The sequence below is a fragment of the Mobula hypostoma genome, chromosome 12, assembly GCF_963921235.1.
Source record: "Mobula hypostoma chromosome 12, sMobHyp1.1, whole genome shotgun sequence".
NCBI lineage: Eukaryota > Metazoa > Chordata > Chondrichthyes > Myliobatiformes > Myliobatidae > Mobula > Mobula hypostoma.
Genome location: NC_086108.1, coordinates 57,834,787 through 57,858,698, shown reverse-complemented (window position 1 = coordinate 57,858,698; position 23,912 = coordinate 57,834,787). Strand labels below are relative to the sequence as shown.

Below are 23,912 nucleotides of genomic sequence, written 5' to 3'. Positions count from 1 at the left end.
TAGAGTTACACTAGACAAAAGCCACCTATACCTCATTTCTCTCAGCAAGTTATAAACATTTTACAATAAGTTCAACTCTATCACTGCCAGACTGCTAATAAAACTTAGAGATATTGTAAATGTGAAGCAACCCTAAAGCATTTGCTGTAAACAACATTACTATATAAATTATAGTGCAAGATTTTGTGTGAAGTATTTTGAGTAAAATGAGAAATAGACTAACATATCGATTTACCTTTACTTTCAATATTTTACTACCCATGTGGGTTGTAATAAAACATAGTAATTGATTCAAATACACATATAAGCAGGCACTACAAAAGCAGATTCAGAATTTATGCCTTGCCCAAAAACCCTTGTGCTTAGAAATTCAACCACATAATGCTGGTTTCTTTTTATATTTGAATTTATATATCCTACCTCCACACTCGCAGAATGAAATGCAACTCTGCTCTCTCTCCCTGACATGAACAACCCTTGTGTTTCTGACATAATTTCTACGTCAGAAGTACTGTATCATTCTATTATCGACCCCTTTGGCAGGCCCTCCGATTGAGGATGACTTGCTGCTAGTTCAGTGTGAATGTTGGATTTGCAGACTGCGCCTCCGGTGAGATAGGTGCCTGATGGGCCACATTGGTAAAGTAGCATGACCGCTGCTGTGGTCTTCTCACTATTTCTTCAGGGTTCCTCTGTGCTCCCAAGGAAGATATTAAAGAACCTCAGTGCACCTGGAATTATTTTGAGTTGTTGATTCTCATGACTCAATGAACATATTACTTTTTTAAAAAAAGAGAGACTAAGAATAAACTTCAACAATTTTCTCTGTCTTCCTAGTAATCCCTCACCATAACAGAGCCCTGTATGGAGTGATTATTTCAGGAGTCGGGTATCTAAAATGTAAACAAGGTAGTTGGGTAAAGTCATTAGGAATCCCAAAGCTATAACGTTGGTCTGGGAGACAACACTAACATGGGTTCGGATGCGCTTCATTTGGAACATTTTACAGACTGTTGAAAGTGCCTCTCCATTTCCCTGAGGTGCCTGTTGCAGGTGGTCTTTGTCTTTGAAGCTAACAGGAGAATGGGTATCATTGCTGCCCAGTAAGTTATGAGCATTAAGGTTGGATCTGAGGTCCTGATCTTTTGCTTAAATGGTGAAACACTGCTCTGGTGATTCATTCCTGTACATTGTGGAGGAGCTCGAAATATGTCATCCAAACTGCAACTATCAATGAAGACGCCAAAGAAAGCCCATTTTCCCCCAACATTACACTCTATTCTGATTCATATGAGACAAGTCCCATACTTACTGTTAGACATTCTAGTTCCACAAGTACTCAATTAATATTCTGAGATTTGATGAAGGCCACAATCACCAACCTCTTGTTTCCATGCCAGTTTCCCCATTACCACTGCTAATCTTCAACACAATCAAGGACTTAGTTCCACTTCTCTTCACCCCAAGCCTGACCCATTGAATAAGGCTCCAATCCCGTAGAGAAGGATTCATATCCCTCAGTCCCTCTTCCTAGTGACCACAACACAATCTTGAAGCCACGAGCCATCTGAACATCCCCCATCCCACAACCTTACTAATGCATGGGATATCTGTGTTACTTCATGTGGTTGTTAAACCCCTCAACAACACTGTTTTGGGTGCGCTAGAATTTTAGAACTTTAAAAGTAGAAGATAAATGTTACAAATCTGTATTCTTAATAGCAGGTTTAATCTATTGGGATAGCATAAGATTTTGTCCAAATAATTCCTTAAGAATTGTGGGAATAGTGGATTCACACCTGGGTAGAATTCTTTGCTTGTTTGATCTTTCTAAATTGCCGTTTCAGCAGAGGTCACTGGATAATGATTAGCAGGCTGTCAAACTGGAGCACTGGGTATGAGAATAGCACGATGCACTTTACTTAATACTTCAGAGATTTGATTGAAGAAATGGATTTCATGTGGTTGATAGTTTGTAACCATAGCTAGAATCTTTGATTAAGACTAACAGTGTAATTAAGATCAACATTGTATATGGTTATCAGAGTATTATTTCCCTTCTTTGCTTCAATATGTAGCTTCCAATTAAGTGAAATTAGCTGCAAAAGAATTCTGTAACATGCAATGTGGCAGTACCACAACCAGCTGACGAGGATAATGCATTAACCAGTATATATTCCCTTCTCTACTCAGCAATCTTCAATTCCCTTACTAATCCCAATATTTTTCTTTTTAGTGCTGTTATTGTATTTCCTATGGTTACTGCTGTATTCAGTAACGATTGGAAAAATCAATCAGCAAAAGTCTGCAGTGACTGTACGTAGCTGCTTCAATAAAATGACATATCAATATAGCCTATTAAAGGATCACTAGAATTATTCTGAAGCACTTTAAACACAAACAATATAGTTACTTTTAAAACATCTCTGCAAAAGTACATGATAGGTAGAGTAGAGGTTGAGGCGATTCAAAGCAGTTTAGGTAATTAAATATGGGAATGAGTCCCAGGAAAGGGTGCAGATGCAGTTAATACCAAGCAATGCAAAATAACTCCTCAGGACTGAACTCATAAGGAGTGGTCTATAGGTTGAAGGCCAGTGATCCTGGTGGACTGACATCAGGCTGGCAAGTGCTGTGGGCAAAGACTAGTGAGGACCTGGGCTGGTAACCCTCCCAGACTGGCGAGTCCCCCAGGTCAGCGCACTGCGGGATCACGGGTCCCTGTACGTCTGAGAGTCTGGGAGTCGACTGGAGGCTGGAAACCCAGAGGTGTTCTGTCCTGGGGGTGGAGGACTGTCGATGTGTGTGAGCGGGTGAGTGGATGTGGCGGGGGGGGGGGTGGAGAAAGAGGCTTGTTTTGCTATTGTTGTTTTGTTGCTGTTCTTCTGTTGTTTTTGTTGTTCTGCCAAACATTGTGGACATGCTACGTTGGGACGGACTGTGTGGCAACACGTGTGGGCTTCCCCAGCACATCCTGAGGTTGAGTTGGGTGCTGACATAAATGATGCATTTCACTGAATATTTCAAAGTATACTGTATGTGATAAATAAATTAATCTGAAAACTGAATACTCCTCCTCAGCAAGATCCTGCAATCCCTCTCCAACACAAATGATGAAGATATTTTCCCAGCTGCTAAACACCTCCTGAATACAATTAATGCCAATTGATACATACAGGTACAATAATGTTCAGTTTTAATCTTTCACACATGGCTTCTTGACCATTCTTGGAATTCTGAAATTAATACTGGTATCAATTTCATTACAACAATTTTAGTATCACGTCTCCTATCATCTGCAGCAAAGTGGAGACAGTGGAAATGCTGGCAGTGTTGGTTGCGTTGCAATGGGTGGAGAAAGCTAGACAAGTCAAAGTGTTGATATGCACAGATTCATTCTCAGTTCTGCCAAGTTTAAGGTCTATTCACTCAAACAGTCAGCAAGATGTACTTTATGAAGTCCTTCAGTCAGTCACAAGAATTGCAAATCTGGGAGGTCAGGTAAAATTTCTATGGGTTCCAGCACATGTAGAAGTGAAGGGGAATGAGAGGGTAGATGAGTTGGCAAAGAGGGCGTTAAAAAAAGAAAATATAGAAATGCACATTATTATCAGTAAAGCATAGGTTAAGTGTGTAATCTGGGAAAAAAATCAATCAAATGTGGCAAGAAAGCTGGGAAAGGGAGGCATTTATATCAAATACAAAAGAGTGTTGCACGTACTAGGGTAGGTAATGGAAACAGAAGAGAGGAAATTGTGTGGACTCGGTTAAGGCTGGGGCATTGTGCATTAAACAAAACATTGAAAATGATAGGGAAACACCAGACAGGATTGTGTGAGGAATGTCAGGAAGAGGAGTCAGTAGAACATGTAGTTCTGAGTTGCAGGAGGTATGGGATACAGAGAGAGATGATGAGAATCAATCTAAGGGAATTGGGGGTGGAGGAATTCACATTAAAATGGTTGCTGGGCATGGGTGAGAGAGCACAGGTCAGGGTATTTTTAGCTTTCTTGAGGGGTACAAGGGTTTTTTTTTATATAGAATATGATGGATAACCAGGAATAGGGTACTAGGATTTCCAAAGATGGGAGGATAAAGTGTAGGTTAGGGTATATGTGTGCGTGTGACTGGGTGAAGGGATTTAGAATGCAAGTCTATTGCACACTCCGGAGCAGAAGGTGGCGGCAATACACCATTAATCTGGGTGCCAACCCCCGTAAAACAAGACGGAGAAGAAGAAGAATCTGCAGTAAAGATTCTAGGAATAACAACACACTCTCTTTAATCTGGGATTCTGTCAGGGAAACAAGTTTTTATTGAGCAGATTAATATAGTGAAATAGTTGGTTAATTAAACTCCACAGAAAGAATGCTTGCTGAGTGTGAGAGTGCGTGAGAGAGAGCAAAAGAGAAGATTGCAGATGTGTGGCTACAAGCAAGCACTGGAAAGAAGTTCAATTTGAGCTTTTTGAGCAATGCCCATTTCGTGATATAAGAGAGCTTGACAATGCTGCTTTCCAAAAAGCAGTATTAAGGAGGTATATAATGTTTTAATACTGAGAAATAATGCAATTGAAATTCCAGGCCTTTGACACCATTAGATTGTCTATAAAACTTAACTAAACTGCAAATGATCTTAAAGGAAAGAAACCTATCATGAAAATAAATATAGACCATACAATTAGACCACATGGCACATTGAGTCTTCTCCACAATTCAACCATGGCTGACTTGCAAACACAAGGAATTCTGCAGATGCTGGAGTTTCAAGCAAAACACATCAAAGTTGCTGGTGAACACAGCAGGCCAGGCAGCATCTCTAGGAAGAGGTACAGTCAACGTTTCAGGCCGAGACCCTTTGTCAGGACTAACTGAAGAAAGAGCTAGTAAGAGATTTGAAAGTGGGAGGGGTAGGGGGAGATCCAAAGTGATAGGAGAAGACAGGAGGGGGAGGGATGGAGCCAAGAGCTGGCCAGTTGATTGGCAAAAGGGATATGAGAGGATCATGGGTCAGGAGGTCCAGGGAGAAAGAAAGGGGGAGGGAGGAAGCCCAGAGAATGGGTAAGGGGTATAGTGAGAGGGACAGAGGGAGAAAAAGGAGAGACAGAAAAAGAATGTGTGTATATAAATAAATAACGGATGGGGCACATGGGGGAGGTGGGGCATTAGCGGAAGTTTGAGAAGTCAATGTTCATGCCATCAGGTTGGAGGTTACCCAGACGGAATATAAAGTGTTGTTCCTCCAACCTGAGTGTGGCTTCACCTTTACAATAGAGGAGGCCGTGGATAGACATATCAGAATGGGAATGGGACGTGGAACTAAAATGTGTGGCCACTGGGAGATCCTGCTTTCTCTGGCGGACAGAGCGTAGGTGTTCAGCAAAACAATCTCCCAGTCTGCATCTGATGTGGCCAATGTATAGAAGGCTGCATCGGGAGCACTGGGTGCAGTATATCACCCCAACCGACTCACAGGTGAAGTGTCGTCTCACCTGGAAGGACTGTCTGGGGCCCTGAATGGTGGTGAGGTGGGAAGCATAAGGGCACGTGTCGCAAAATGTTCTCCCAGTCTGCATCGGGTCTCGCCAATATATAGAAGGCCACATCGGGAGCACCGGACACACTGGGAGCTGACTTGCCTTCCTTCTCAACTCCATTGTCCTGCCTTTTCCCCATAACTGCTGACACCTTGATTAATCAAGAACCTATCACCTTCCACTTTAAATACACCCAATGACTTGGTCGCCATATCTATCTGTGGTAATGAATTTCATGGATTCACCATCATCTGGTTAAAGAAATTACTCATCTCTGTTCCAAAGGGATGTCCTTGTATTCTGAATCCTAGAGTCTAGACTAGGATTCATGATCCTAGACACCCCCACTCTTGGAAACATGTTCACTCTGTGCAGGCCTGTAAATATTCCATAGGTTTCAATAAGAACCCCCTCATTCTACTAAACCTCCAGAGAGTATAGGCCCAGGGCTACCAAATGCTCCACATGTATTAATACTTCCATTCCCCGGATCATTCTCATGAACCTCACAAGAACCTGTCCTTACCTAGTTAGTTACTGTACATGGAGCTCCAATGTCACGCCCATATCTCCTAAAAAGGTCTATGAATTAAAAAAGGAGGGAGAGAGAAACCGGGGAATTATAGACCGGTTAGCCTAACATCGGTGGTGGGGAAAATGCTAGAGTCAGTTATCAAAGATGTGATAACAGCACATTTGGAAAGTGGTGAAATCATCAGACAAAGTCAGCATGGATTTGTGAAAGGAAAATCATGTCTGACGAATCTCATATAATTTTTTGAGAATGTAACTAGTAGAGTGGATAGGGGAGAACTAGTGGATGTGGTATATTTGGATTTTCAAAAGGCTTTTGACAAGGTCCCACACAGGAGATTAGTGTGCAAACTTAAAGCACACAGTATTGGGGGTATAGTATTGATGTGGATAGAGAATTGGTTGGCAGACAGGAAGCAAAGAGTGGGAATAAACGGGACCTTTTCGGAATGGCAGGCAGTGACTAGTGGGGTACCGCAAGGCTCAGCGCTGGGATCCCAGTTGTTTACAATATATATTAATGACTTAGATGAGGGAATTAAATGCAGCATCTCCAAGTTTGCAGATGACACGAAGCTGGGCGGCAGTGTTAGCTGTGAGGGGGATGCTCAGAGGATGCAGGGTGACTTGGATAGGTTAGGTGAGTAGGCAAATTCATGGCAGATGCAATTTAATGTGGATAAATGTGAGGTTATCCACTTTGGTGGCAAAAACAGGAAAACAGATTATTATCTGAATGGTGGCCGATTAGGAAAAGGGGAGGTGCAATGAGACCTGGGTGTCATTATACACCAGTCATTGAAAGTGGGCATGCAGGTACAGCAGGCGGTGAAAAAGGCGAATGGTATGCTGGCATTTATAGCGAGAGGATTCGCGTACAGGAGCAGGGAGGTACTACTGCAGTTGCACAAGGCCTTGGTGAGACCACACCTGGAGTACTGTGTGCAGTTTTGGTCCCCTAATCTGAGGAAAGACATCCTTGCCATAGAGGGAGTACAAAGAAGGTTCACCAGATTGATTCCTGGGATGGCAGGACTTTCATATGATGAAAGACTGGATCAACTAGGCTTATACTCTCTGGAATTTAGAAGATTGAGGGGGGATCTTATTGAAACGTATAAAATCCTAAAGGTATTGGACAGGCTAGATGCAGGAAGATTGTTCCCGATGTTGGGGAAGTCCAGAACGAGGGGTCACAGTTTGAGGATAAGGGGGAAGCCTTTTAGGACTGAGATTAGGAAAAACTTCTTCACACAGAGAGTGGTGAATCTGTGGAATTCTCTGCCACAGGAAACAGTTGAGGCCAGTTCATTGGTTATATTTAAGAGGGAGTTAGATATGGCCCTTGTGGCTAGAGGGATCGGGGGTATGGAGGGAAGGCTGGTACAGGGTTCTGAGTTGGATGATCAGCGATGATCATACTGATGGCGGTGCAGGCTCAAAGGGCTGAATGGCCTACTCCTGCACCTATTTTCTATGAATTGCATCAATATACTAGCAGCAGGAAAAGCAGATAGTCCATCATAACCTTCTCAGTTTAGCTAACAATGTATAACAAACGTTAAATTTGTCAATCATGCCTACATCTTGAGAATAAATGTGCTTTTATAATTCCTGAGCTGTTAATAAACACATAGTTTAACATGTATCTCTTTGGGAGACTGAATACAGCCAAGATCTGAAGCACCAGGAGAACAAACTTTGTGAAGTCACCTGTCTTGCAGCAACAAATTTCAGAGTACTTCTTGTTTGTAGGTTGGAGCAGACTAGTAAGTATACTGCCTGGAAAAGCTAATGTTCATTAACATACATTATGAAACAAATATGGTCCTAATTGAGTTATAATGGTTACTAAAACAAAGCTTTCTTAAAAACTTGAAATGTTACTTTTAGGAAAATCATGTACATGATTTCTCTTTACATTTTGTGGCAGCTGACAAGATGGCAGGACTGTGTGAAACCCCATGGTCATGTCTCAAATCCAAAAATACAGTGCAAACTCACTTATTTTGGAATTATAAAGGCTCATTTTATAAACACATACTACCTTCAGTGTGGTTTCTATTTGAAATTTGTTCTACAGATTTATGAATGTCTCTTCAGTCTCTTTGGTGATGGAATTTTCATCACGTACACTGTGAAGATTACTGGAATTTTTTGAAATAAAAAGTACATTTCCTAATTCCAAATTGTTAATATGAATTATACTCAACAGTTCCAGCATTGATCCTTAGGGAGCACCACATCCCATGCTTCTGTACATTAAATAACAAGCCTTTGTCTCTCTGCTTTCTGTCCTAAAGCCAGGAAACTATTCATTCTGCTTAGAACAAAAATTTGTCAGTAACTGGAGACAAGTGTTGGAGATACTCAGTTGGTCAAGCAGAGAGAATGGAGAGAGAAACAGAGTCAATTGATATGTTTAATTACATTTCTGTTAAATTACCCTTGATTTCCAAAAATGAGTGGATGTAATCTGTCTGGATTAGGGGTATAATTCCAGGACAGTTCAACTCAATTTAGTAATGTACAGTCAGATTCAGGAAAAGGAAGAATGTTGAAACTGACAATAACAGTCAACTACATTTTTAAACATAAAGAGCGACTGAATTTCAGCCACCAGACATCATGGAAACAAAACAGCATGGATTTAAACCTTTGGTCTATTGAATGCCTTTTGGAATTGCATTAATTTTGAGTTTCATTATTGTATTTTAAAAAACACAGTTATATAAATTCTGACCTCATCTTCAGGTTACATATGCACCTAACTGAGTAAATGCTGAAACATGGTAATTATGTACTATTCCTCCACTTTGCTATATTGCACGTGGTAATATCCTATAAATCCGTACTGTCCCAATTCCTTTCCAGATCATCTCTTTATTATTAATTTACCTAGGAATGTTTTTGTGTACCTGGAGAAACTGATTTTATAATCCTTTTACATTCTCCTAATGATTTCAGTCTTATATTTTCTTTGCATTCTCCTACATCATCCATTTTCTGCTGCTGAAGCACAGATGTACCTCTCACCTGGACCACACTTTACTTTTATGTGCTAATTCATCCACTTGTTCCCCTAGTATTTGTTCTGTTTGTTTTTCAGAATATTCTTCCTTATAAATCCAATTTTGAAATAATAAAAAAAATATTCATGCAGATTTCTTGTACCATCCAAAAGTTTCATCACCTCTCTATCAATATAGAGTGCATTCCAGTTAATTAGGTCATCGGTTAATTGGGGCAGCTACTTATATGGGACAACTCTTAAAGGACAAAAATTAATCGAGAAAATAGCTGGGATTCCTTTCATTTATTTGGAACACTATGCCACTTATTGGGACAGGAGATGGTTGCTGAACAGTTTCTAACTAGTGTCAGTCCCATGAACTTCAAACTCAGAATCGGGTTTACTCTCACTGGCATATGCCATGAAATGCATTGTTATGCGGCAGCAATACATAATAAAAATGTAAATTACAGTAAGTATGTATATATTAAAAAAGTTAAATTAAATAAGTAGAGCAAATATAAAAGTAGTGAGGTAGTGCTCATGGGTTCAATGTCCATTCAGAAATCTGATGGCAGAGGGGAAGAAGCTGTTCCTGAATCATTGTGTATGTGCCTTTAGGTTCCTGTACCTCCTTCCTGATGTTAGCAATGAGAAGAGGGCAAGCTCTAGGTGATGGGGGTCCTTAATGATGGATGCCAACTTTTTGAGACATCTCTCCCTGAAGATGTCCTGGATGCTGAATGATGGAGTTGACTGAGTTTTCAACTTCCTGCAACTTACTTCAATCCTGTGCAGTGCCACCCCCACCCCCAACCCCATGCCAGATGGTAATGTAGTTGCTGTCATGCTTTCTTTGTAACTACATTGATATATTGGGCCCAGGATACATTGTCAGAGATGCTGACACCCAGGAATTTGACATTGATCTCCCTTTCCACTTCTGATCCCTTGATGAGGACTGGTGTGTGTTCCCTCATCTTACACTTGCCGAAGTCCACAATCAACACTTTAGTCTTAAACTGACGTTAAGTGCAAGGTTGTTGCTGCGACCAGCTGATCTATCTTGCTCTTGTACACCTTCTCATTTTCATGGCCGTTGGACACTACAGTGCTTAGAACGAACAGTTCATAAATGATGTCAGTTGTATGCGTTTGTGTTCAAAAAGCAGTGATTTTTGTTGGTGAGAAAAACATTCAGGCTAGGAGATGCTAGAAATGGCTGGGATTGAAAATCAAACCATTTCACTACTTCAGTAAGTTAGGAACTACGAAGAAACAGAAGGTATTGACAACCATCTTAAATGTTACAATGAAAATGAAGATCTGGAGGATGCAATCATCAGAAGGATTGCATGCAGGCAGTCCATTGTCTATGGTAGTTATTTGGTTGATTTTGTTCATTTACAGTCAATCAAAAGAACATGGCTGTATACAGTGGATTAATTAGGAATAATACAGTTTTATAGAATTCTAGTAATATTGAAAGTGTTTGATTTGTTCTGTTTTTAATTTAAATACATAATTTGTTAGTTAAACGATAGTTTCTCTTTTTATACATTTATACCTATGAAACTTTGAATAGTTGGGGCAGCTGTTTATTTGGGCCAAAATGTACTGTTCCTGGTGTGTCCCGATTAACCAGAATCCACTGCATATTGTTATTTTTCATTGTTGTCACAGGCTTTTACTGAATTGGAAAGAAGATTTCCCTTTTCTAAAGTGCCTTTTGCATGAGCCAAAATGTAAGAGTGTTTTTTTTCTAGTATTATTGTAAGCAGGAGAAAACAACATACAGGTTAAAACATGCTGGTTACAAATCCATTCATAAAGCTAATTCATAGCAGGTTGAGTTAATATCATTCATTGCTCTTATACCGTACTTGATCTGTGCCATGACTCATTATTACCCCGTAACACATGTGTCATGTACTCAATAATAGTCCAAACATTTTAATACACGTAAAATATCTCAACTTTTGTCAGCTTATATTTCCAGTTCATCAAGATGTGTGCTAACTTATTTACTGTTAGCTTGTGCTGTGGGTGTGCTCCATGAGTAAAGATGGCAGATAAATTCAAAATTAATTTTACAAGGATCCTTAAAATTCTCTAGACAACAGATATTTATCCCATTGAGCAAAGCTGAATTTGACCCTATTATCAGAAATGAAAGGACAAAATTTAAATCCAATTCACAGAAATGCTCAAAGTTAATTTACTTAATTCTGTAATGAAAAATGAATAGTTTGTCAGAACAGCAACTGAGTTTTAGACCATGTTCATATTACACACATGTAGACAGGCTAAAAGATGTTACAGAAACTTATATTGCTTCAAGATTCATGTAACTGCACGGTCACATTAGTAGTATTAGGGTATTCTTGGGTAGTCTCTGGTATTCCATTATCACTTCTATTCATAGCTATCATAAAATTCATAACATGCCTTATTACCATTACATCAAATTTTTAAACCCTTACCGCTCGACGGATGAGGTTACTCGTCGGGTGCGCTCTCCTTCCCAGGACTATTGCCGAGTACACTGAGCCATGAGCAATCTTGTTTCAAAGCTGAAAAATGTATCAAAAAGTAACCGTAAAACTTTAGACCTTTACCATATGCTTGAATGCCCTGAAACCCCATCCAATACCCCAAGCATCTCATAAGTGAGATAATCTTCAATGTGGTTGAAGGGGGAGAGGGAACACGAAAATGATTCCATAAGTGTTGGTGTTCCTTACAGCATGACAGTATTCCTCAAGTTTGGCGTTTATAGCTATTGACATTCAACTCTGAATGGTTCAATATCTATCATGATAATCATGAATACTTTATGGGACAGACAGCTTTTGCTTACCTGAAGGATAAACAAAGACCATAAAGCATATTCTGGCATGAGATGAGAAAACTGCTAATAAGTTAGTTATGAAGATGTAGAAAATGCTACTGAATGCTATATATCTTGGAACAAATAATTGCTAAATATTTGTGCACTGAAGACTGCAACTTATTTGTATTTAGTCTTTTTAAATTCTTGGATTGTGGTTCAGCCGTCACAATGAAAAATTATTTTAAATACTACCTCTGATTTTTTTATTACTTAATTCAAGACAAATCAGCTGCTATTTTCGCTTAAACGTGCGGAACTACTATTTTTTTTAGTTTCCAGTCACAATATCATATGTGCTCCTCTAATACCAAAAACATTTAATACTTCTTGGTCAGTACTTCCAAGGGTGGAGGAATTCTTTATTGGGAACTTGCCAAATTAAATCAATGCTAATGTTCCATGGATATTAGAATTACCTATAAAGTTCATAATGTGTGTGTCTGCATTATATTTTAATGATTTTAAAAATCTTTCTACTGTAAATAAAGCATACTTTGCTGATTCTTGCTTTTCCCAGTCCAAGGTCTATTGCAGCATTGTCTTTGTTACTATGAATCAGATCACTGGGCTGCAAGAACTAGGGATTAAACCACATACCTTTCTAATTTATTGCTAAAATTCCAAACTAAACAATTTTACATTTTCATAGCACAAAAGCAAAAGGTTGATGCTAATTTCTTAAGTAATTATTTAAGTTAAACCCAGAAATATAATGACCAGAGTTTTTGACTTTGCAATTTTCTCCTTGTTAAAATGAAGAGTAATAAACATTAAATCTGCAGACTCCTGGTGTGCAAGGTTTGGATAACTGTGTATATTTTGATTCTATACTTTACATTTTTTTCCATCCTCTCCTAAAAACTGTTAATTCAAAATTGCATAAGATTTCTGATGCACCAGCAGTCTCCCTTTGTTAATCCTTCTTTATATTTTAGGAAGTGATGGCGGAATTAAAACACCATTTTAGTGTCAAAGCCATTTTATAATCAGTCAGCCTTCCATCAGTTGTTATAGAAATCTGATTTGAAGCAGAAATTCTTGCCAATTATCCATTCTCTACTCTAAGAACTATTATAGCATCCTTCTTATTACCCTGACTTAGATCACTAGTTTGCACAGAGCTGGGATTCAACTACAATCTCTTCAGTTTATTACTAGAATTACACCTCATTCAACTGGGAATAAACCATGGTTATTGTACATTGCATATTAGGTTACACCACAAACACATACCTAAAATAACTCAATTTTCATTTTGGATTAGCTGAGATACTACTAGATACTGGGCCGTACATTTTAAGCTGTATGGTCCAATGCAGTCAAGGGGAAAAACAGCGAACATTTTCTGAATATGCTCAGTGGGGAAGTTGGGGTGGGGTGGAAGACAGAGAGGTACATGTTGGAAAATAAACACAGATGCCTGTCTGCTCTAACTTGAACTGGTATAGCATTTATTAAGCAGAGTTTCCACCAGTGTTGCAGTGCTAGCTGAAGTGTGTCCGGCACATCTTTAAGAAGAAAGCCGAAATAAACAAGCTAATTAATTAGGTGCCGTCCAGGGTGATTTGAGTATCTCAGAAACTGCTGATCTCCTGGGATTTTTACGCACAAAAGACTCTGGAGTTTACAAAGAATAGTGCCAAAAACAAAAAAAAAATCCAGTGAGTGGATTTAACAAGATGTTTTCGATCACAGAACAGCCACTCGCTGGAGAAACACAGGGTGATAGGTGAAACCTGGATGGGGAAGGATGAAAAAACAGCTGAGAAGTTGATTGGTGAAAGAGACAGAAGCCCATGGAAGAAAGAAAAGGGGGGAGGAGCACCAGAGGGAGGCAATGGGCGGGTAAGAAGATAAGGTGAGAGAGGGAAAAAGGGATGGGGAATGGTGAAGGAGTGGGTATGGGTGGCATTACCAGAGGTTTGAGAAATCGATGTTCATGCCATCAAGGTTGGAGGCTACCCAAACAGAATATAAGGTGTTGTTCCTCCAACCTAAGTGTGCCTCAACATGACAGTGGAGGAGGCCATGGATGGATATAACGGAATGGGAATTGGAAGTGGAATTAAAATGGGTGGCCACTGGGAGATTCCACTTTTTCTGTTGGACAGAGCATAGGTGCTCAGTGAAACAGTTTCCCAGTCTACATCGGGTCTCACTGATATACAGGAGGCCACACCGGGAGCACCAAACACAGTATATGACCCCAACGGACTCACAGATGAAGAATCGCCTAACCTGGAAGGAGTGTTTGGGGCCCTGAATGGTAGTGAGTGAGGAAGTGTAGGAGGCAGATGTAGCACTTGTTCCACTTGCAAGGACAAGTGCTAGGAGGGAGATCAGTAGGGAGGGATGAATAGACAAGGAAGTCATGTAGGGAGCGATCCCTGCGGAAAGCAGAAATTGGAAGGGAGTAAAAGATGTGCTTGGTGGTGGGATTTCACTGGCGGTGGCAGAAGTTTTAGCAAATTATGTGCTGGACGTGGAGGCTGGAGGGGTGATAGGTGAGGCCAAAAGGAACCCTACCCCTGCAACACACACAAAAAATGTTGGTGAATCCAGCAGACCAGGCAGCATCTATAGGAAGAGGTACAGTCGACATTTCCAGCCGAGACCCTTCGTCAGGACTAACTGAAAGAAGAGATAGTAAGAGATTTGAAAGTGGGAGGGGAAGAGGGAATCCGAAATGATAGGAGAAGACAGGAGGGGGAGAGATGGAGCTAAGAGCTGGAAAGTTGATTGGCAAAAGGGATACAAGGCTGGAGAAGAGAGAGGATCATGGGACGGGAAGCCTAAGGAGAAAGAAAGGGGGAGGGCAGCCCAGAGAACGGAGAGCAGGCAAGGAGTTATAGTGAGAGGGACAGAGGGAGCAAAAAGAGAGAGAGAAAAAAGAGGAATAAATAAATAAATGAGGGATGGGGTACGAAGTGGAGGAGGGGCACTAACGGAAGCTAGAGAAGTCAATGTTCATGCCATCAGGTTGGAAGCTACACAGACGGAATATAAGGCATTGTTCCTCCATCCTTCCCTCCCCCCTTCTTTCTGCTTTCCGTGGGGATCTCTCCCTATGTGACTCCCTTGTCCATTCGTAGCCCCCCATCCCTCCCCACTGATCTCCCTCCTGGCACTTATCCTTGTAAGTGGGACAAGTGCTACACATGCCCTTACACTTCCTCCCTCACCACCATTCAGGGCCCCAGACGGTCCTTCCAGGTGAGGCGACACTTCACCTGTGAGTCGGCTGGGGTGATATACTGCATCCGGTGCTCCCGATGTGGCCTTCTATATATTGGCGAGACCCGATGCAGATTGGGTGATCGTTTCACTGAACACCTACGCTCTGTCTGCCAGAGAAAGCAGGATCTCCCAGTGGCCACACATTTTAATTCCACGTCCCATTCCCATTCTGATATGTCTATCCATGGCCTCCTCTACTGTCAAAATGAAGCCACACTCAGGTTAGAACAACAACACCTTATATTCTGTCCGGGTATCCTCCAACCTGATGGCATGAACATTGACTTCTCTAACTTCCGTTAATGCCCCTCCTCCCCTTTGTACCCCATCCCTTATTTATTTATTTCCCCCCTCTCTCTTTTTTCTCTCTCTGTCCCTCTCACTATAACTCCTTGCCTGCTCTCCATCCTCTGGGCTGCCCTCCCCCTTTCTTTCTCTCGAGGCTTCCTGTCTCATGATCCTCTCCCTTCTCCAGCCTCGTATCCCTTTTGCCAATCAACTTTCCAGCTCTTAGCTCCATCCCTCCCCCTCCTGTCTTCTCCTATCATTTCCGATCTCCCCCTCCCCCTTTCGAATCTCTTACTAGCTCTTCTTTCAGTTAGTCCTGACGAAGGGTCTCGGCCCGAAAGGTCGACTGTACTTCTTCCTATAGATGCTGCCTGGCCTGCTGCATTCCACCAACAATTTTTGTGTGTGTTGCTTGAATTTCCAGCATCTGCAGATTTCCTCATGTTTGCGAACCCTATCCCTGGTCGGGTGGCAGGAGGATGAAGTAAGAGCAGACGGGCATGAAATGGAAGAGATGCAGTTGAGGACAGCGTTGATGGTGGAGGAAAGGAAGCCCCCTTCTTTGAAAAAGGAGGATATCTCCTTTGTTCAAGAATGAAAAGCCTCATCCTGAGAGCAGATGCAGTGGAGACAGAGGAATTGAGAGAAGGGGATGGCATTTTTACAAGTTACAGGGTGGGATGAGGTGTAGTCCAGGTAACTGTGAGAGTCTGTGGACTTATAATAGACATCAGTAAATAAGCTGTTTCCAGAGGTAGAGACAGTGAATTCGAGAAAGGGGAGAGAGGTGTCGGAAATGTAAATTTGAGGGCAGGGTGGGAGTTGGAGGCAAAGTGGATGAAGTCGACCAGTTCAGCATGGGTGCAGGAAGCAGCATCCTTTCCGGCTCAATGAGCCCACATCGGCCAATTACACCCATGTGAGCCATTAACCTACTAATAACTCTTCCTTCAGTTAGTCCTGACGAAGGATCTCGGCCTGAAACGTCGACTGTACCTCTTCCTAGAGTTGCTGCCTGGCCTGCTGCGTTCACCAGCAACTTTGATGTGTGTTGTATTTGAAATGTGGGGGGAAACAGGAGCACCCATTGGTCACGAGAAGAACATACAAACTCCCTACAGACATCTGCAGAATTGAACGTAGGTCACTGGCAATATGATAGCTTTACGCGAACCACTATGCCCTGGAAGTTAGCAGTTATAATTTTCAATGGAGATCAAAATAGGATTGGAGATTAATTTAAAGGTTTAGAGTTGTTGAATTGTGGATGTAAGTTTGAAGGGATAGTGCTTAGCCACAGATATTAATGTGTATGATTTGCTAAAATATAAACAAAACAAATTATATCAATGGCCATGGCAAAACCTTTGGAACATTGAGTTAGAATCACAATGACTGGAGACTAATATATCTACACATATATTAGTCTCCAGTCTCAGTATCATTTGTGCTCTTCTAAATTGAATACTTTTGATAATTATTGGCCAGTACTCCTGAGACAGAGGAATTCCTTATTGGGGATTTGTCAAAATTAATCTTAATTAACTTTACATCAATTTTAATGCTTGGCAAATTAGAAATACCAGCAGAGTTCACAATACCATGAGTGCGTCTGAATTTCATTTTAAGGTTTTTATGTACATTGTACTAATTTTTCTTGAATATCCTTTATTTAGACCAAATTTCTCCTAAGTACAACGACCCAAATCATTGGAATGCACGGACTAAGGTTTAATAATGAAATATTTGAATTTATTACAAGTATTTGAAAATATATAAATTTTCATTTTCACAGCACAAGAGCAAAGTGATTCTGTTAATTTCTTCTAAATTATGTAATTTCACAGAAATATAGAATTATAATGACCAGAATTTTTGACTTTACATTCTCCAGACTGCAATCGTCTCCTTGTTAAACTATTTCACTGTGTGAGCACAAAGCGAGAGTATGAAGATGAATGAATGGAACTGTCAGATCTTTTTTTTCTTGAAGCTGATTATGGATGCCATCAAGAAACACTGCTATACTTAACTGATAATCAGCAAATGCATACCACTGTTAAGGGAAGTTTAAAAGGGACTGCAGCCTATTTGGACTTGGTCCCTTTATATTAGAAGATGTAGCAGATTAGTGATTTCGAAATATTCCTAATGAGCCACTGCCTTATTAGCAGGAGATGCTAGAAGTATAAAATAACTACTTGCCATTGGCTCAGCTCTTGGTAGGTGAGGCCTGCAACCATTCGTGGTACCAAGGTTACTACACTGTGCTGCATTTATGTGGTTCCGATTTACGGGGCCAAACCTGCTGGCAGAACGCATCCTTGTCTCAAGGGGAAGGGTCCTCCCAGGAACGTGTGTAATGTAATAAGACCACGTGGGTGGTCACTGAACCAGCTACACTCAGAAAACAGCACAGAAATCCTTGGACAAGCCAGTTTTTCTCTTTTTCAAAACTGTCAAGTTCTTTTTTAAATACAAGAAATTCAGCAGTTGCTGGAAACCCAAATCAACACACACAAAATGCTGGAGGAACTCAGCAGGTATTCATATGCTTTGGACTTGTCTGAGTCTTGAAAAATATTGGAAGGAAGTTTTTCAAACTTTTTCTTCACTTTTCGAAGACAATTTTAAGCCTAATCCTCTGACGGCTCTATTCGGTATTGTTGCAGGACAAGATAACAAGTTGAAGACATCAGATTTACATATTTTGGCCTTTAGCTCTCTTATAGCTAGGAGGGCGCTTTTGTTTAAATGGAAAGATGTTTCTCCTCCTACTCATACTCAATGGTTATACGACGTTATGTCATGCTTAGACTTAGAGAAGATTCATTGTTCAATTTCTGAATCTTGTCAAGACTTTCAAACATTGTGCGGACTCTGAATTATTTTCAAAACTTTCAAAACCCTCAATTCATTGTTTAAATTTAGATGTTGGCTATTATTAATTTTTATTATACGAGAAGGTATTTTACCTTTTTTTCTCCGTAATAAACAGCTTCGGTCTTGGTAGGGGTTACATTCTTTTTTTTGTAATAAATTAGTATATTTCAATACAACTTTGACTAACCTACATGAATACTGGGTAGTGAGATTGTTATTATGAATAGATATAATGTAATTGGTAGTTTTTTTTACCTTTATATACACTTTCTTGTACTCTATTCTTCTATGTAGAAACTAATAAAAATATTGAAAGAGAGGAACTCAGCAGGTCAGGCAGCATCTATGGGAATGAACATATGACATTAACCCTTTCTCAGGACTGGAAAAGAAGGGGGAAGATGCCGGAATAAAAAGGCAGAGTAGGGGTGAGGGAAAGAAGGATAGCTGGGAGGTGATAGGTGAAGCCAGTTGAGTGGGAAAGGTAAAGGGGTGGAGATGAAGGAATCTGATGGGAGAAGAGAGTATGAGAGTGGGCCATAGGAGGAAAGGAAGACAGAGAATGAGGAGGTGAAAGGCAGGTGAGAAGAAGTAACGGGTCAGAGTAGAGAATAGAAGAAGAGGGGAGGGGAAGGAAATTTATTTTACCTGAGGTTTGAAGTTCTTTTTTAAATACTTATGAGTATTCAGCACATTCAAATAATTAAAAAAAAAACAAGTTATCCAAGTTGGTTGAAAAGAATTTTTAAATTTTAAAGAATTAAAATGGCATCAACTAAAATATTTAAGACAATAAAACAATTATAAACATTCCAGCAAACATAATAAAATTGCAACTGAGCTTATTCTTGTTATCCACTCACTCCACTGGAGAGAGAGAAAATTCTGAGAGAGAGAGAGAAAATTCTGAGAGAGCGAGAGAGAGCGAGAGAGAGAGAGAGAGAGAGAGAGAATTCTGACACAGAGGGAGGGAGGGGGAGGGAGGGGAGAGGGAGAGGGAAATTCTGACAGAGGGGGAGCAGGGTGAGAGGGTGAGACAGACAGACAGACACACACACACACACACACACACACTCCACTGAAATGAATTGGTTCATGGATAATGCACCAGGCCCATAGGTAAACTAAGTAAACTCTCCAGATGGAGTCCAGCAGCAGAGCGTACTGATAGATTTGAGATCTGGAATCGATCAGGCTCCACATTTAGATACGCAGAAAGACATTATATATTATGAAAATAATTACAATTGCAGATCATTTCTTTTGAATGATTCAACAAAAAAAAAAGATTATATTTTTCCCCAGGCACTTATTCTGGTCTTTATCAGCAAAATTCTAACATAGCATGTACAACTATCTAATTTTTACAGAAACAGTCCTATCAATTCCCTCATATCAGATCAGATCTGTACCTTAGATCCACTTATCTGTGTTCACAGCATCTCAACAACAATTCATACTTGTGAAGCACTAATTTATCAAAAACATTCATATGGCCATTATCAAACAAAATGTGACACCAATATATATATTCTAGTGAATAGTTTGGTATGAGAGTTATTTTTCAAGAAATATTTTAAAGGAGGAAAAAGAGGTAAAACAGTTGTGATATTTAGGTGGAAAAAAACTCCTTTATTTGCCAGCAATTCAGAAGTGAGTGCATTCATCAACCTTCAGCAATTAAAATAATAGTAAAGTATGGCATGATCAAGAGGCTAGAACTACAGAAAACGAAAACAGTAGTAGAACTGGATGAGATGCAGAAATAAATCATGGAAGTGCTTGAAAATAAAGATAAAAAATTTAATATTTAGGTATTATTTAATCACAAACTAAGATAAGTTAATGAGTACAAGGTTGATGGGGGAAAGGTACTTGTGAATTAGGACAGCAAACATCAGGTTTACTTCAAATTTAGTTGTAACAATAAATCAACAAAATTCAAATTAATCAGTTTCTGCTTTGTTTTTTTTTTCAAGATGGTAATATTTGACATTTGCACCAGGTTTATCCACCTGAAAATAGCTCCAGTCCTTCAAAAATTCAACCCTTTCATTATTTGTATGCATGGTAAAATACTGCTACATCCATTAAACGTTTCCACATTACCAATCCTTTATTATTTACGAAAAAAATTATTACATTGCCAGTCAATCCTCTAAATTCCAGTCTAAACTTAGACAATTTATTCTTTTAATTTAGTTACTTAGCCCCAGTATCATTTTTCTAAATTTGAACAGTATTGCCTTCTAAAAGGTAGTAAAACTTTGATTCAATACCCCAGATAGTTACCTCATGAAGAACACTTTGCGATAAAAGCCATCATTCCATTAGGATTATTGATTATTGTTTTATACCTCTCACAGTTTCATTGATTGCACTTGTGGGCCTTCATATCTTGTTAATTCTCCTTGTTCTTAACACCTCATAAATGAAAACAGTAACACATCAGGTTTTCCTCCAAGTCACATACTATCATTCCCGTACTGACGCTGAGCCTAAACACTAAGGCTGTGCTCAACATATAGTGAGAATATCTTTAGCTGCAGTAGTTGCATCATAAGGCAATATCTCGCCATATGCTCAAGGGGAGCTGGGGACTGATAATTAATATTGGCCTGGCTAACTCCACATCCCATAAAATAAACAGAAATAAATAAAATTCAGTATATTTTCAGAAAGAGTACAGCATAGGAAGAGGCCTTTCAACCCAGTGTTGTGGTAAATTAATTAAACTCATGACACCGAATCCTTTCTGCATTCACATGGCCTGCATATGCATGTGCATATCGAACACCTTTACTGTATCTGCATCTACCACCACCCCCAACAACATATTCCAGGCAGCCACCACATTATGAATATCTTGCCCTGCTTTTTTTCTCCAGTCCTGCTGAAGGGTTTCCCCCCGAAACGTCGACTGCACTTTTTTCCATAGATGCTGCCAGGCCTGCTGAGTTCCTCCAGTATTTTGTATGTGTTGCCCTGCACATCACCTTTGAAATCCTTCCCACCCCAAACCTCACCTCAAATGCATAGTCTCTGGTAGTGGCTCTAACTTTTCTTTTAATATAAACTTCTATCAGGTCTCCTCTCAGCATCCACTCCAAAGAAAACAAGCAAAGTTTTTCTAACCTCTTCTTATAGCACGTTCCTTCTAATCGAGACAGCAACCTGATAAACTTCTGCTGCACCCTGTCCATAGCTTCCAAACACTTCCTATAACAGGTGAATGCAAGATCCTAGAAGCAGCTGAAGAGAGTTTTATAAAGTTACGCTATAACTTCCTGATTATTGAACTCAATGCCTTGACTAATAAAGGTAAGCTTGTCATACATATTTTGTTATAACATATATGAAAGTGACTTGCTTGCCCACTTTCAGGGGGTTATGACTTAGACTCCAAGATCCGTCTCTATATCAGTACTGTTAAAGGTCCTGGCCATTAACTGTATTTCATGGGGGATTTCAATATGCCGATAGATTGGGAAAATCAGATTGGTGCTGGAGTTCAGGAGGGGGAATTTTTAGAGAGCCTGTGAGATAGCTTTTTAGAGCAGCTCATGGTTGAGCCCATGAGAGGATCAGATATTTTAGATTGGGTGTTGTGCAATGAACCAGAATTGATTAGAGAGCTTAAGGTAAGAGAACCCTTAGGGGTTAAGTTATCATAATATACAGTAGCATGCAAAAGTTTCGGCACCCCAATCAAAATTCCTGTTACTGTGAATAGTTAAGTGAGTAGAAGATGAACTGATCTCCAAAAGTCATAAAGTTAAAGATGAAACATTTTTTTCAACATTTTAAGCAAGATTAGTGTATAATTTTTGTTTTGTACAATTCTAGAGTGGAAAAAAAGGAAAGGAGCTCCATGCAAAAGTTTGGACACCCCAAGAGATTTGAGCGCTCAAATAACTTTTACCAAGGTCTCAGACTTTAATTAGCTTGTTAGGGCTATGGCTTGTTCACAGTCATTGTTAGGAAAGGCCAGGTGATGTAAATTTCAAAGCTTTATAAATACCCTGACTCCTCAAACCTTGTCCCAACAATCAGCAGCCATGGGCTCCTCTAAACAGCTGCCTAACACTCTGAAACTTAAAATAAATGATGCCTACAAAGAAGGAGACGGCTATAAGAAGATAGCAAAGCATTTTCAGGTAGCCGTTTCCTCAGTTCATAATGTAATTATAAACGGCAGTTAACAGGAACAGTGGAGGTCAAGTTGAGGTCTGGAAGACCAAGAAAACTTTCCAAGAGAACTGCTCATAGGATTGTTAGAAAGGCAAATCAAAACCCCAGTTTGACTGTAAAAGACCTTCAAGAAGATTTAGCAGACTCTGGAGTGGTGGTGCACTGTTCTACTGTGCAGCGACACCTGCACAAATATGATCTTCGTGAAAGAGTCATCAGAAGAAAACCTTTCCTGCGTCCTCACCACAAAATTCAGCATCAGAAGTTTGCAAAGGAACATCTAAACAAGCCCGATGCATTTTGGAAACAAGTCCTGTGGACTGATGAAGTTAAAATAGAACTTTTTAGCAGCAATCAGCAAAGGTATGTTTGGAGAGAAAAGGGTGCTGAATTTCATGAAAGGAGCACCTCCCCAACTGTTAAGCACGGGGGTGGATCGATCATGCTTTGGGCTTGTGTTGCAGCCAGTGGCACGGGGGAACATCTCACTGGTAGAGGGAAGAATTAATTCAATTAATTACCAGCAAATTCTGGAAGCAAACGTCACACCGTCTGTAAAAAAGCTGAAGATGAAAAGAGGATGGCTTCTACAACACGATAATGATCCTAAACACACCTCAAAATCCACAATGGACTATCTCAAGAGGCACAAGCTGAAGGTTTTGCCACGGCCCTCATAGTCCCCCGACCTAAACATCATCGAGAATCTGTGGATAGACCTCAAAAGAGCAGTGTATGCAAGACGGCCCAAGAATCTCACAGAACAAGAAGCCTTTTGCAAGGAAGAATGGGCGAAGATCCCCAAAACAAGAATTGAATGAATCTTAGCTGGCTATAGAAAGCGTTCAGAAGCTGTGATACTTGTCACAGGGGGTATTACTAAGTACTGACCATGCAGGGTGCCCAAACTTTTGCTTCAGGCCCTTTTCCTTTTGTTATTTTGAAACTGTGAAAGATGGAAATAAAAAAATAATCTTGCTTAAAATATTAAAGAAATGTGTCATCTTTAACATTATACCTTTTGGAAATCAGTTCATCTTTTACTCGCTTAGCTATTCACAGTAACAGAAATTTTGACCAGGCTGCCCAAACTTTTGCATGCCACTCGAATTCACCCTGAAATTTGAGAAGGAGAGGCTAAAGTTAGTTGTATCAGTATTAGAGTGGAGCAAAGGTAATTACAGAGGCATGAGAGAGCAGTTGGCCCAAATTGATTGGAAAAGAACACTGGCAGGGATGACGGCAGAACAGTAATGGCTGGAAGTTCTGGAAGCAATTCGGAAGGCACAGAATATATACATTCCAAAGAAAAAGTATTCCAAAAGCAAGGTGACATA

At 40.1% G+C, this 23,912-nt stretch overlaps 1 protein-coding gene across 19 annotated transcripts in view; it reads right to left on the bottom strand.

The window, feature by feature from the left end:
• The window catches only part of lrrc7 (leucine rich repeat containing 7), a 661,225-nt gene that overhangs the window by 350,530 nt on the left and 286,783 nt on the right, over positions 1-23,912 (bottom strand). For all 19 annotated transcript variants that reach the window (XM_063064200.1, XM_063064198.1, XM_063064201.1 and 16 more), the window contains one exon: positions 11,567-11,656. The gene's annotated coding sequence lies outside the window, so the exon portion shown is untranslated. The remainder of the gene's footprint in view (positions 1-11,566; positions 11,657-23,912) is intronic.